At 40.0% G+C, this 12,722-nt stretch overlaps 1 protein-coding gene across 1 annotated transcript in view; it reads right to left on the bottom strand.

The window, feature by feature from the left end:
• The window catches only part of gry (trafficking protein particle complex subunit 11 gry), a 91,678-nt gene that overhangs the window by 60,178 nt on the left and 18,778 nt on the right, over positions 1-12,722 (bottom strand). The window lies entirely within an intron of this gene.

Here is a 12,722-nt window from a genome sequence, read left to right on the forward strand (position 1 = left end):
TTCGAGCTATCGTTGGCACCATTTTGAGAAAAACGCATTTTAAGTTGCGCATATTCACACCAAAACACAACGGGTTCTTTACTTTGAATGGTCATATATCAGCAAAATTTGCTCCGATCGATTTCAAATTTCTCGCGGCATACTCAATACTAACTGTACTTCAAAATAAGCCAATAATTGTTTTTTTTTCGATTTTTTGAAAGTGATAAGTAGAGGTAACCCCTTAAAAATGCTTGAAAAGCCTCTAAAATATCATTTTAAGTTTTCTCAAAAAAATCTCGGCGCTAAGTGGGTTAATGTAGATGCTGTTAAATAACTTTGTTCCTACAGGTCCTTGTTCCTACAGGTATGAGTGATTTCATAAAAACGAATGTATGAAATGTATGAAATCACTCATACGTACTTTTTCATACAAACGATGCGATCAATTGGAACTGTGAACCCAATCCCACAGCAGCGGGTTCTCTCGTACCGGGGTTTGACCCGGAACCACACAACATCCGCGTTCCGGGCAGCGGCTGCCACCTCAGTGTACATATGTTTGTGTTTGTATCGTTTTTCTGTGTTGGGAGCAACATATCCTGGAATGTCTGTTCCGGATTCTTTTGGTCCGTGCCGGGACGGAGGAAAACCCAGGACCAATATATTTGTGCATGATTTGTCACATCCGCATCTTCACCCAGGAGTGGGTGCATCTAAGGGGTTGCTCTGGACATGTCCATTAGAGGGACTATGTTGCGGCATGCTGCGTGAACGCAGCCCCCAGCGAGTCGTCATCGTGAGATAACGCAACTCACCCGCAGTCCCGCCAACAGCAACCGCATACGCAGCAATTAACTCCAGCCGTTGTTGTTCCAATCCCAGAAAATGCGTCCTTTTTGTAGAAATAGTGGACTTCATGAATCGGAAGATGATCAAGGTCGCGGCGGAGCAGGAAACTAAGATAAACAACTGCAGCTTACAGCGTTGTGGTGGTTACAACGTACTGAGGAAGAATCGCACCAGAAGTGGAGGTGAGGGATTAGCTTTCATATTGCACCAATCTGTTCAATACAGACCTATCTTGCTTGAGCCTAACTCTAACGACCCGTACATGGAATGTATGGAGGGAGCAGTCAGGTGTAGAAAGGCCGATATAGAGGTGCTGAGCGTATGCATCCCGCCGGTAAATAGCTGTATCTCAGGGTACGAGATACCGCTTTTGGAAGGTCATAAACGTCTGGTCGTGAGGGACTTTAATGCGCATCATAAAATGTGGCATTCGGTCCTTGGAAACGGCCAGAGGGGTACAGCACTGGCTGAGCAGATTAATAGCTCTACGTTTTGCTCGGTCAATGAGGACGGCCCTACAAGAATTAGATGAGAGAGTCACAGTTCGCAAGACATCGTGTCACCTGGTCTAACAAATGAAGTCACCTGGCAACCCGTCATTTCTCTTGGATCAGACCATCTATCCATAATTGCCTCCATTAGCAGACCACACTTTCGTCAATCATGGGAAAGCTGATTGGCCGAATTTCAGAGAGTTCACCAATCACCGCTTCAGAGATTTGCCCAATTTTTCTGATGTTCGGGTAGCTGAAAGGGCGTTACGAGACATAATCACTGCTGCAGCCGCTCGTTATATACCTGCTGAATACCCGAAGTGAGACCTAATTTCCCCGCAGAGGCGACGGGATTAGCAAATGACCGTTAAGAGCTTCGCCGAGCCAAACCCAATGACCCCAGAGTCAGGGAGCTAATTATGGTTAGCCCAGATAAGAGGCTGGTCGGCTAGCATAAGCGGAACAAATGGTTAAATCATCTGAAGAGTTGCAACATTGGAGCCGGTATAACTGAATTGTGGGCAAGGGTAAAGTCACTCTCGAACCCTAAAAAGAAGGAAGACAGGACCTCAGTCATGTTTGGCGACTTTACGCCGACTGATCCAAAGAGATGCTCAACTCATTTCAGTCTACAGTTTGCCGGGAGTGACAGCGCGAAGAGAAGAGTACTACGTCGCATTAGATCTCTTCCTGCCGAAGATGAGCCATCACAATTTACAATGGATGATTGTAATTGTGAATGTCATCAGGAACGCTAAGTCATCAAAAGCGTTTGGGCCCTGATGGTATCTCCATGATAATGCTGAAACAGCTGGATGTGCTGGGAGTCGAGTGTCTCACAAAAGTTCTCAACCTGTCGGTAGCCACCCACATATTTTTCGAAGTCTGGAAATTGGGCAGGTTGGTCCCGCTACTAAAGTCGGGCAAGGATTGCAGCAAAGTTGTATCGTACCGACCGATTTCGCTTTTGTCGCCCGTAGCAAAGACCCTTGAGGCTTTAGTCCACCCAGCGTTGGAAATAGCTACCAAGTCGCCGATCATCAACATGGATTCCGTAAGCAGCACAGCATGACAACAGCGCTGCACGCCATCTCTACACATATTAGTCGAAGACTCAATCCTTGTGACAGAACAGTGATGGTTGTCGCTTGACCACTAAATCTACGGCCACCCTGTTCACCACATGCACGGCACAGGTGAGAACAGAGTTGAATGTCATGGTCGATGGTGGCAGAATTCCGACCACAAACTATCCCAAAACCACATTCGAGAGTATGTTAACGTCGTCCGCGCATGCCATAGCTATCTACGACAAGCTGAAATGCAGGGACCAGGTCCTCAGCTGACAGCACTTGGGGTGCAGATAAAGAAACCTCGTTGACCACACATACGTGATAGGTCGGTATGTGGTAAGCTAGGCGGCGCTAGTTTGGTCCGCGAATGGAAAGATATTCAAACTTGTCAGAATGCCGCCCTGAGAACAGCAACAGGACCTCATGTCTCTAGTGGGCCATCTACATGAGGAGGCAAAGATTCTTAAAGTACATCAACACAATGATATGGTGAATGGGGGTCCTACCCAGGCAGTTCAAGTGGGATCTTCATGATCTAGAAAGAGAGGTCCAGCGTTACAAGAGAGAATCCCTAGATCAACAGGCATATCAAGCAGGTTTGAATAGCATTCATATGGATAAATTCGCAGATGTCATAAACAATTATCGTATAAATGCGGTCTTCGTAGGACATCCCCCATCTATCGCAGCTGAGGAGCGTCAGCTGTCACGAAAAACAGGAGTAGTTTTGGCTCAACTTCGCTCTGGATGTTGCAACTGTCTAAATTCCTACAGGGGAATAATCGATGACACCGTGCAAAACAACTGCCAGCATGCGGCACAGGCCCGCACGACACACTGCACCCTCAGCTAACTCCAGTAGATCTGTGGTTACATCCCATTGAAGTAGCCGCATTCCTATAACTGGAGATAGACACAGAGCAAAATGCTCTTGACCTATAGAAGGCCTTCGAGGATATAAAGAAGACTACTCTCCAGCCGCGTTGGATAAGTCGTTTGTGGAATCCAGACACACAAAGCCCAAAGCCCGTATAGTGAAACCGGAAGTTCCCCAATGCGGGCGATATCTCAGGAACTGTTTAACCTCTACCTTTCTGAAATTCCACATCCTCCAGACGGCCTAAATGTCGTAATGTACGCGGATGATGGTGCAAATATGGCCACGGGTCCCATAGTCAATACGTCTCAGTTTCTACTATGTCATCCATGATCTGAGGGACAGCCGTGTAGACATAGCTATATCGAGTTGTCAATCTGCAGTTCGATTCTATTGCGTTTTCACGCCGATTGCTATCATTAACTAAAAAAATTAGAGGTCAACTACCGGTACTTCTAACTATAATATTTTTTTTATTATTTTTGCCTTATTAAGGCGAAGGTCATTTATAGTGATATATATTTAATTAATTCTCTTTCGAGTTGAGCTGTTTAGACCTAAGAGATACATTGAAAAATTAGGAGTCTACCGAAGTCCCACGCATCCAACCATTATGCTACGTTTCAAAGGTGGTTAGGCCAATCTTCAGGCATATTAGGATGTTGATTTTGTGGCAGACGAAGGCAAAGCTTGGTAACTAGTATATATACGCAATTCATTAGATAAATGTATATGCGAAATTATGTCAGTTAATTGAAACTCCAATTTTTTCCTATAGTCCTGCTTGGTAATCCCATTTTTCAATGTTCACACATTTTTGCTGCGTCGAAGTTATCATTGCATTTTTTAAAATTTTTGTCGAACGTTCAACGTCTTAGTTTCCCAGCTCTACTGACCCAGGGGACAACCTCTATATTCGTGTGATTTCATACACGCCGTGATCGGGCTCATGAAGGGATATGAGAAGGAAATTGAAAATTGACTACAGAATCTACTTTATCAGCCATTTAGGTGTGGCTGCCGCTTTAGTCTACTGAAGTTTGCGAGACTTAGTAGAAAAAAATCCAAACCTTTCAAAATGCTGCCAGAAGAACTGGAACAGAGTGTCTTCCCAAGTTCGCAAGCAAAGTTATCACCGGCAAAGCCTTCTATGTTCCTTCACTTCCTAGGGAACATTTTTGCCTATGAATAAAAAAATGTTGGGGGTTATTCTGAATGAAAACTCCCGCGATTTTTCTCAATTTCTCCATTAAGTTGAAGCATTAAGCAGAGAGACAAATCTCACGGGGATTTCCATTCAGAATAACCCCCGTTCTAATCAATGTTAAAACGACGTATCAATATTTAAAAATAGTTCAAGGTTCAGAAAACATAGACTAAAAGAATCCAAATTGGGTTAACAATTAATATAAACAATTGGGCAAGGTCAGTGCTGGTACACTTTTTTTTAGATATGTACACACATTTGTTACAGATACCACCGACACTTGTACAAATATCACATCTTATAAATGTAACTTTGAAGTATAAGAAAAACCTTTAAAAGTGAACTTCAGATAAAGATTGTCATTAATAGTTGATATAAAAGTAAAAAATGAAGGCACAGACAGTTGTAGTTGTTCTAGTCTTACTAGTTTCCAGTGCGACACAGATTTGTGTGGCCGCTAAAAATTTGCGCATAGTTGGCGGAAAAAGAACCACCATAAGTAAAACAAAATATATTGTATCGCTGCGATCTAAAAGCGGCCAATTCTTTTGTGGAGGAACATTAGTAGCCAAACGATATGTGGTCACTGCGGCGCATTGTTTGGAAGGACTAAAGGCGTCCGATTTTAATGTTCACGGTGGTGTAACCTATCTAAATCAAGTTGGTGTCAAGAGATCTGTGGAGAGGATAACCATGCCCCAGGCGTTCAATATGCAAAATGTTACAATGGATGTGGCAGTTTTAAAATTATCCGCACCTATGGTTGGTAAAAATATTGCCACAATTCGTCTTTGTTCACATCGTCTTAAGGCCAATGATTGGGTTCGAGTTTCCGGTTGGGGTCTAACTAAGGAAAATAGCAATGGACGGCCATCACGACAATTGCGTACCGTTAATGTGCGAATGATATCGAAACGAAAATGCAATCAAAATTATCGCAAAACAATGAGATTGTCGGCAACAATGATGTGCGCCTCAGTACCGGGTAAGAAGGACGCATGTTCTGGAGATTCAGGTGGACCATTGTTGCATAGGGGACAATTTTGTGGTATTGTTTCATTTGGCATTGGATGTGCACGTAAAGAATTTCCTGGAGTATATACTTCCGTTAATTATGTGAAAAAATTTATAAGAAATGCTATGAAAAAATGAAATTAAATATTTACTGTTTTAAATTAATAAATGGGGCGAAATGGAATAAGAAAAGTAGAAAATCTGGCGTGCCTGGGTGAAGAAAGTCTGCCTCGTAGACTGTGGCAGGGATGCTTCGTGGCGATAACGCCCAAGCAGGTACTGCGTTGCAACATTTTGTTGTGTTGATGCACCGGTAAAACCTTCGTCTTCTCATGAAGATGGTTCACTGGTGTCATGAGGCATTCTGGCAGGTTTGAATATTCTTCCACTGCGTAGGCTAACATTTGCATATCACACTGGTGCCCATAACTTACCACAGATCGGTTGTTTTGTAAGAGGTCAACAATGTTTTTTGTCAGCAGCCCAAGTGATGCCGGCCAACGATTTGTGGACCTTGTTGCTACTTCTGATCCTATCGTAAATAGTTTCGGCTTGCGCGGACAGCTTAAACATGTAGTTAGTAGACGGAATCGACCAATATGTTCCGAAACATCAGTTGCTTTGTATTCGTGCATAAAACTAGGGGTTCTCAAATCGAGTTCCACACTACTGCAATTTCATAAAATTTCTCTAGTATGGATCTCGATCTGAGAACCCCTTGTTTTATGCTTGAATACAAAGCAACTGACGTTTCGGAAGTCAGCACCTGTTTCACTTTACGGGCCTTGAACTTGTTATGTCTGAATTCCCAAAATGACTGACGTCTACATATATAGTTGATAATCCAACGTTTCAGACGCGACTAGAGGGAGTTCTTCTCCATATCCTCGAACAGCACGCATGGTTAACGGTATTGAAGGATTTCAATAGGTCAAGAGCCACCATAAATGTATGAACTGTTCAGTCCTCGACTGATATTCGTGGCTGTTGTGGTGCTGTACACTTTGCGGAACCCATGATGATGTTGGGAAGCTGCTTCTTATCATGGGAGGAGTAGTGTCTCTAGAATAGTTGGTATTGGCGACAAGAGGGAGATCGGTCACTTCTGCTGGCACCCTTGCAGCGGGAACACCCTGCCAACCTTCGAGGCTTCTGGTACAATATGGGTAACTAAGGATAGATTGAGTACACTTTTTAAATACTCAATTCCGGGTTCCATAGAGATTCCGTGTGGACGGAACGTTGTGGATGATTTCGGGTTTCGAATGACGCCCGGTCGGGAGTGCTCTTGTACGGCGTAGTACACTCCTAGGGAATTTCTCTCAGTTACCCGAGGTTCTGAGCAGCGTACGTTAAAATACTTTATGAAATATTTCCAATGATTTCGTTTCGTATTTTCCATAGGAACAATACAAAACGAAACATAACCCACGTTGACCGAACTCGCTTTTTTGTTTCGTTTTGTTTACATTCGTGAGTGCGAAAAAAACGAATAGCGAAAAGTTCTCAATTCCACAACAACAGATAGAAAACGAAATAGTTCAAAACACATGAACGATTCAATGAATGAACTAATCGTTCAGAACGATTCGTTTGGTGGTTCAAAACATTTACCACATCAACCGTAGTATGTTCAGTATGTTGATGTTAGCGATAGGAGGGTTGTTAACACGGCTGCCAGATTTGACGATTTATCGTCATTTTGATGATTTTTTGGTCAAAAATTGATAAATGACGATTTGACGATTTTTACCCATAAAATGACGATGTTTGGTATTTTTCTAATACAATACAATATTCGCATTTTTTGTGGAGTTTTTTGCATTTTGTTATAGTATTGTCTGTTACCTGTCATTTCACGCTTATAAAATTTAATTCGGCCTATGCATTACCACACATTTGACCTAAAATGCAAGCAATTCAAGAAAGCGTAATTTTTGTAATTTTCGTCATTTGATGAACAATTTTAATTTAATCATAAATGTTACATCGTATAAATTCAGGGATTTGTTAGGAATGTAGTAAGATATTTTTCTCAATCAAAAACCAAGAGATTTTCATGTAAGAATAAATAAAGGCCTGATTGCAGGAAAACTTTCAAAAAGATTTTTTCAATTTTTGGTAAAGAGCAATGAACTGCGTAAACTTTTCAGATTTTGTGAGCTCTGCACACAAATTTTAAAATTTAAATATGTACATTAGGGATATAACTTTTTGCACTTTTTTGCAAATATCAAAAATACCACCACATAGCCGTGTAGAGCATGAAAAACTATTGTGAAATACGGTGTCAATTTTTCTCTCACAAGCAAAGTCAACAAAAACAGCCTGTAACTTTCGCGAATTCGTTGCAAATGACCCCATATTCTCTTGTCCGATAGGTTAAAAAAATATAAACATAAAATTCACGAGTTTACACAGAAAAACCAAAAATTGCAATAGTGTCAAAAAATCCTAATATGGTCCGAAATGGCGCGATTTTAGAACAAGTTGGTCCAGAACGCTTGCTAATGATTTTAAATTAGATTACAAAAAAATACAAATTTTAATGAAAAGCAAATATGTTGTTATGACTGATAAAATTAAAAAATGCATTACAGAACTTCAATGCATTTGGTGCGGAAACTTTTTTCGCGATAGAGAAAAATTGACACCGTGTTTCATAATAGTTTTCCGTGCTCTACACGGCTATGTGGTGGTATTTTTTTGGTTATAGCCCTAATGTACATATATTTGATTTTTGAAGCAATTTTATTCATTTTTATACATCCTTAAACAATTTTCACAATTTGTGAAGAAGGGGCAAAGGCAAAAATTGGAATCAGAATTTTGTGAACTACGGTTTTTGGAGTTTGAGGAAATGTTTGAAAATAATAAAACTAAAAAAATGGATTAACTCCGACTTGTTAAAGATGATAAACTCAAATATTTATTTACAAAACTAATAACATTCTCGTTAATTTACTGATTTGAAGATTATCAACATATTTAATAACTTGAATATCCATTTTATGTTTCTTTCTTTGACGATATTTCATAAAAATAATCTGGCAGCCCTGGTTGTTAAGCAATCAAATGTGTGCGTGTGTCTGAGTGTGGCATTGATCATTTCGCACAGGAAATGTGTTTCGGTGGTGAATGAAAAAACCCGGCAAAGCACAGCCGAAGTTCATTTCAGTAATCGTACGGTTTTTGTATTTTGCATTGAAAAGTTTGTGGTTTTGCTTTGTTTTGTTATGAGAGCGAAACGATTCAGAGGAACTGAAAAGTTTGTGACTTTGTGTGATTGGTACGGGAATCGTTTTGTTTGTTTCCGTTCATTGGATCTGAGGAAATGGACAGCTTTCAGAAGTTGTGATTGGCAAATTCTCTGAGCCCTCGTCAATCAGCTTTTCCATGGTTATGAAGTCGGATGTTTACGGAGACGACGATCGGAAGATGGTCTGAGCCAAGATGGTTGACAGGACAAGTAATTTATCAGACCGGGTGCTTCAATGGCATCTGGTGAGCTGTGGCAATCTCCACTTATCTTCGTAGGAGCGTCTTCGTTGACCGTGCAACATGTGGTGCTATCAATTTGTTTAGCACAGTTGTACCATTAGTCATTGTCTAGGACGGAATGTCAAAGAATGACACCAGCATTATGTACATATTAAGCAACTCTACCTCGGCCCACACTTTACAGCTCCCCCCAACATTCCATGTATGGGCCACTGGAATTAAGTGAGATAGTTCTATACGGGACAGACTAGTGTATGAGGAAGGCAAATCCTCCTCATCCGCTTCTTGCAGTATGCTTTCGCAAAACGTTATATTTAACGCAACGTTGCAAGATACACGTGACGGTGAGTTTTGTGCCTTAGATCGCGGCCGACACCTGAAGTCTACGATTTCGCAGATTTTGTCGCCGAGACCGTTGCAAATGAATTGTAGGAATGGTGAATTTTTGAGGCGCTGAACAACAACATGAGGTGTTAGATGCTGCGTTTGTTGTTGTTGGGGAGAATGCGGCGGCGTCTCGTATTTCCACGACGAAATTGGAGACACGCTGGGAGATGATCTGGCGCAGCAACATAACTCTTATCACAGTAGTCCTGTAGGCGAGACTAAGATCAGAGCAGCCTTTGAAGTGCACCAATTCCCTACATCCATTACAACTCATCAATTTTGGCATGGCATGGTGGATGAGGAACGGATAGAGATATTTTCACATTTTGTTCGACAGGTAACATAATCAGCTTTCGATACATTAAAAACAAAAACGGAACTCTGTCTGTTCCCTAAAAGTTCTAGTCCACTAAAGTTAGAATTTCACTAAAATTTAGTACCTGAGGAAAAATAAAATAGCTCACTTCGTGTGAACGCTACGGTAATTACCTAACAAAAAACAACCCAGCAAAATTTTCGATGCCAAAAATGTCATTCAATCATGGGTGAAAGTGATCTGGCATGTCATCTTTTTAGCATCTTCATCGATGAATTTTATATGAGCGCGGACCCCAAAAGATTCTATTCATTTTTAGATCCAAAGCATGTCATTTCCACAAATGCTTTGGCATGTCATTTTCACCAATGATAATGTCATTGCGACGAGAGTTTTAACAACGTTGGTTGTGATTTGGAGTCTCCGACAACATCAAGCCTATTGTAAATAATTAATCTTATATATTTAGAAAAATGTCTATAAATAAAAACACAAAAATCATCTCTATTCGATCGATGGAATGGGTTCAAATGCTGATGAAAAGATCGGATCTTTCACGACTTCCTTTGTATTGGTTCGTTTGAACCAATGCAAAAGATGCCATGAAATCACGTCATCGCATGGAACCCCTTCCTTCAAATGTTGCTGAGTACGAGGACAAATCTAATTTGTAATAATAGGTGTGTCTTTTTATTTACTAAATGTTGCAGAAACATTTTTCAGCAACTTTTCCTTTATACAACTGTCAAAATTTGAAACATTTGTTATAATTAGCTGTGTCTTTTTACGTGATAATTAGTAATAATTATTACTAATGTTGCACATTTTGACAGTTGTATAAAGGAAAAGTTGCTGAAAAATGTTTCAGCAACATTTAGTAAGTAAAACAAGTAAAAAAGCATTAAGTTCGGCCGGGCCGAACTTTTCATACCCTCCACCATAAAATATTCTGAACTAAAATGGAATAATTACTTTTCATTCCTGTCCCCAACTTTAAGTGGGTACGTTAAAATGTCAGATAATGTTTATGTACATTTATGCTTCATTCGGGAGGCCCTTTTTTATGGTGCCTATATCTAACTATGTATGTTGACAATTTTTGGTGGGCTAGAAATTGGGAGGTACTGTTATATAGGGGTTATGGGCCTATGTTGACAGTTTTTGATGGGAGCCTTTAATGTCAAATAACTCCAAATTCGGTTAAAAAATTTAGCTAGAATTTTCAAAATATCGAAAATCGGTACATATCGTGGGAACTTCAAATGTCATTAACAGCTGGTTCGGAGGTATCTGGGCTATACGAAAATATGAACTTAAATGAACCGTTATATGGGGGCTATACCAAAACGTGGACCTATGTCCACAAGTTTTGTCATATAAGTTTATTGACATTTAAGAACTTTAAATGTCAAATTATAGCTACATCGGTTTAAAAATGTAGCTACAAACGTGAAAACACCGCAAATCGGGGGTACCGTTATATGGGGGCTATACCAAAACGTGGACCTATGTCCACAACTTTTGTTATATATGTTTATTGACACTTAAGAACCCTAAATGTCAAATTATAGCTATATCGGTCTGAAAATGTAGCTAAAAACATCAAAACACCGTAAATCGGGGAGCACCGTTATATGGGGGCTATACCAAAACGGGGACCTATGTCCACAACTTTTGTTATATAAGTTTATTGACACTTAAGAACCCTAAATATCAAGTTATAGCTAAGTCGGTCAGAAAATGTAGCTAAAAACGTCAAAATACCGCAAATCGGGGGGTACCGTTATATGGGGGCTATACCAAAACGTGGACCTATGTCCACAAGTTTTGTTATATATGTTTATTGCCACTTAATAACCCTAAATGTCAAATTATAGCCAAATCGGTCTTAAAATGTAGCTGAAAACGTCAAAATACCGTAAATCGGGGGTACCGTTATATGGGGGCTATACCAAAACGTGGACCGATATATCCCATCTTCGAACTTGATCTTCCGACGGCTAAAAAAATGGTATTCCCCAATTTTCAGCGAAATCGGTCAACAAATGCGACCTGTATGTTGCGAACGGACGGACGGACGGACATGCATAAATCGACTCAGAAAGTGATTCTATGTATATCCCTAGAAGGAACTATGGGTCTATCTCGCTTCCTTTTGTATGTTACATACAAATGCACTAACACATAATACCCCTTACCACATAGTGGTGTAGGGTATAAAGACACACCTATTATTACAAATTAGATATGTCCTCGTATTTACTAAATGTTGCTGAAACACACTTTTCAGCACCTTTTTCTTTATACAAGTGTCAGTTTTAGATACATTTGTAATAATTATTACAAATTATCGAGTACACGGACATGCATATTAGCGAGTACGCAGACACACTTAATATCTGTTATAGTTTCTGAGAAATATCTATTCCTTTCTCCAGAAGTTTGCAAAAATTACGTATTTTCCAAAATTGCGAAAAATGTCGTTTTTAGGAGCACAACTTCCAATATTTTTACCTAATACGATCGAATCCCATATATAAATTAACAATCAGTGACGACAAAAAATTGGGGTTTTGGCCAGAAAAATCGATTCCTGAACCACTGTACGTCATTAGTACAAAGCTGATGGTATAAAAAAGCGCTTCCAAATATCCTGCTTTAAAACCGACCAAACTTTTTTCATTGAGTTCTGTTTTAAGACCTAGAATTATAAATGTTTGTGCTAATCTCCCAATTATATTAATACAGTTCGTTAATTAAGAAAAGTTTGCAAACTAGACGTCAAGGGTGAAACAATCGACCATTGTTTTAAAAGGACATTGAACTGGTGATATTGAAGAAACAAACATTTATTTACCAAAAGTGGTTGGGATGGCTCAACCCAATATTAGACGAAGATATCGATATGAATGTTATCAACCTCAACGATTAGAGGAATGCCTAATCGATATTTTATCATCACTTATTAACCAAATTGGGAATACGTTAGATCGTGTTGATCGTCAATCATATCAACCAAAAT

Source organism: Musca autumnalis, unplaced genomic scaffold (genome assembly GCF_047663935.1).
Source record: "Musca autumnalis isolate F117 unplaced genomic scaffold, ASM4766393v1 scaffold_4, whole genome shotgun sequence".
Lineage (NCBI taxonomy): Eukaryota > Metazoa > Arthropoda > Insecta > Diptera > Muscidae > Musca > Musca autumnalis.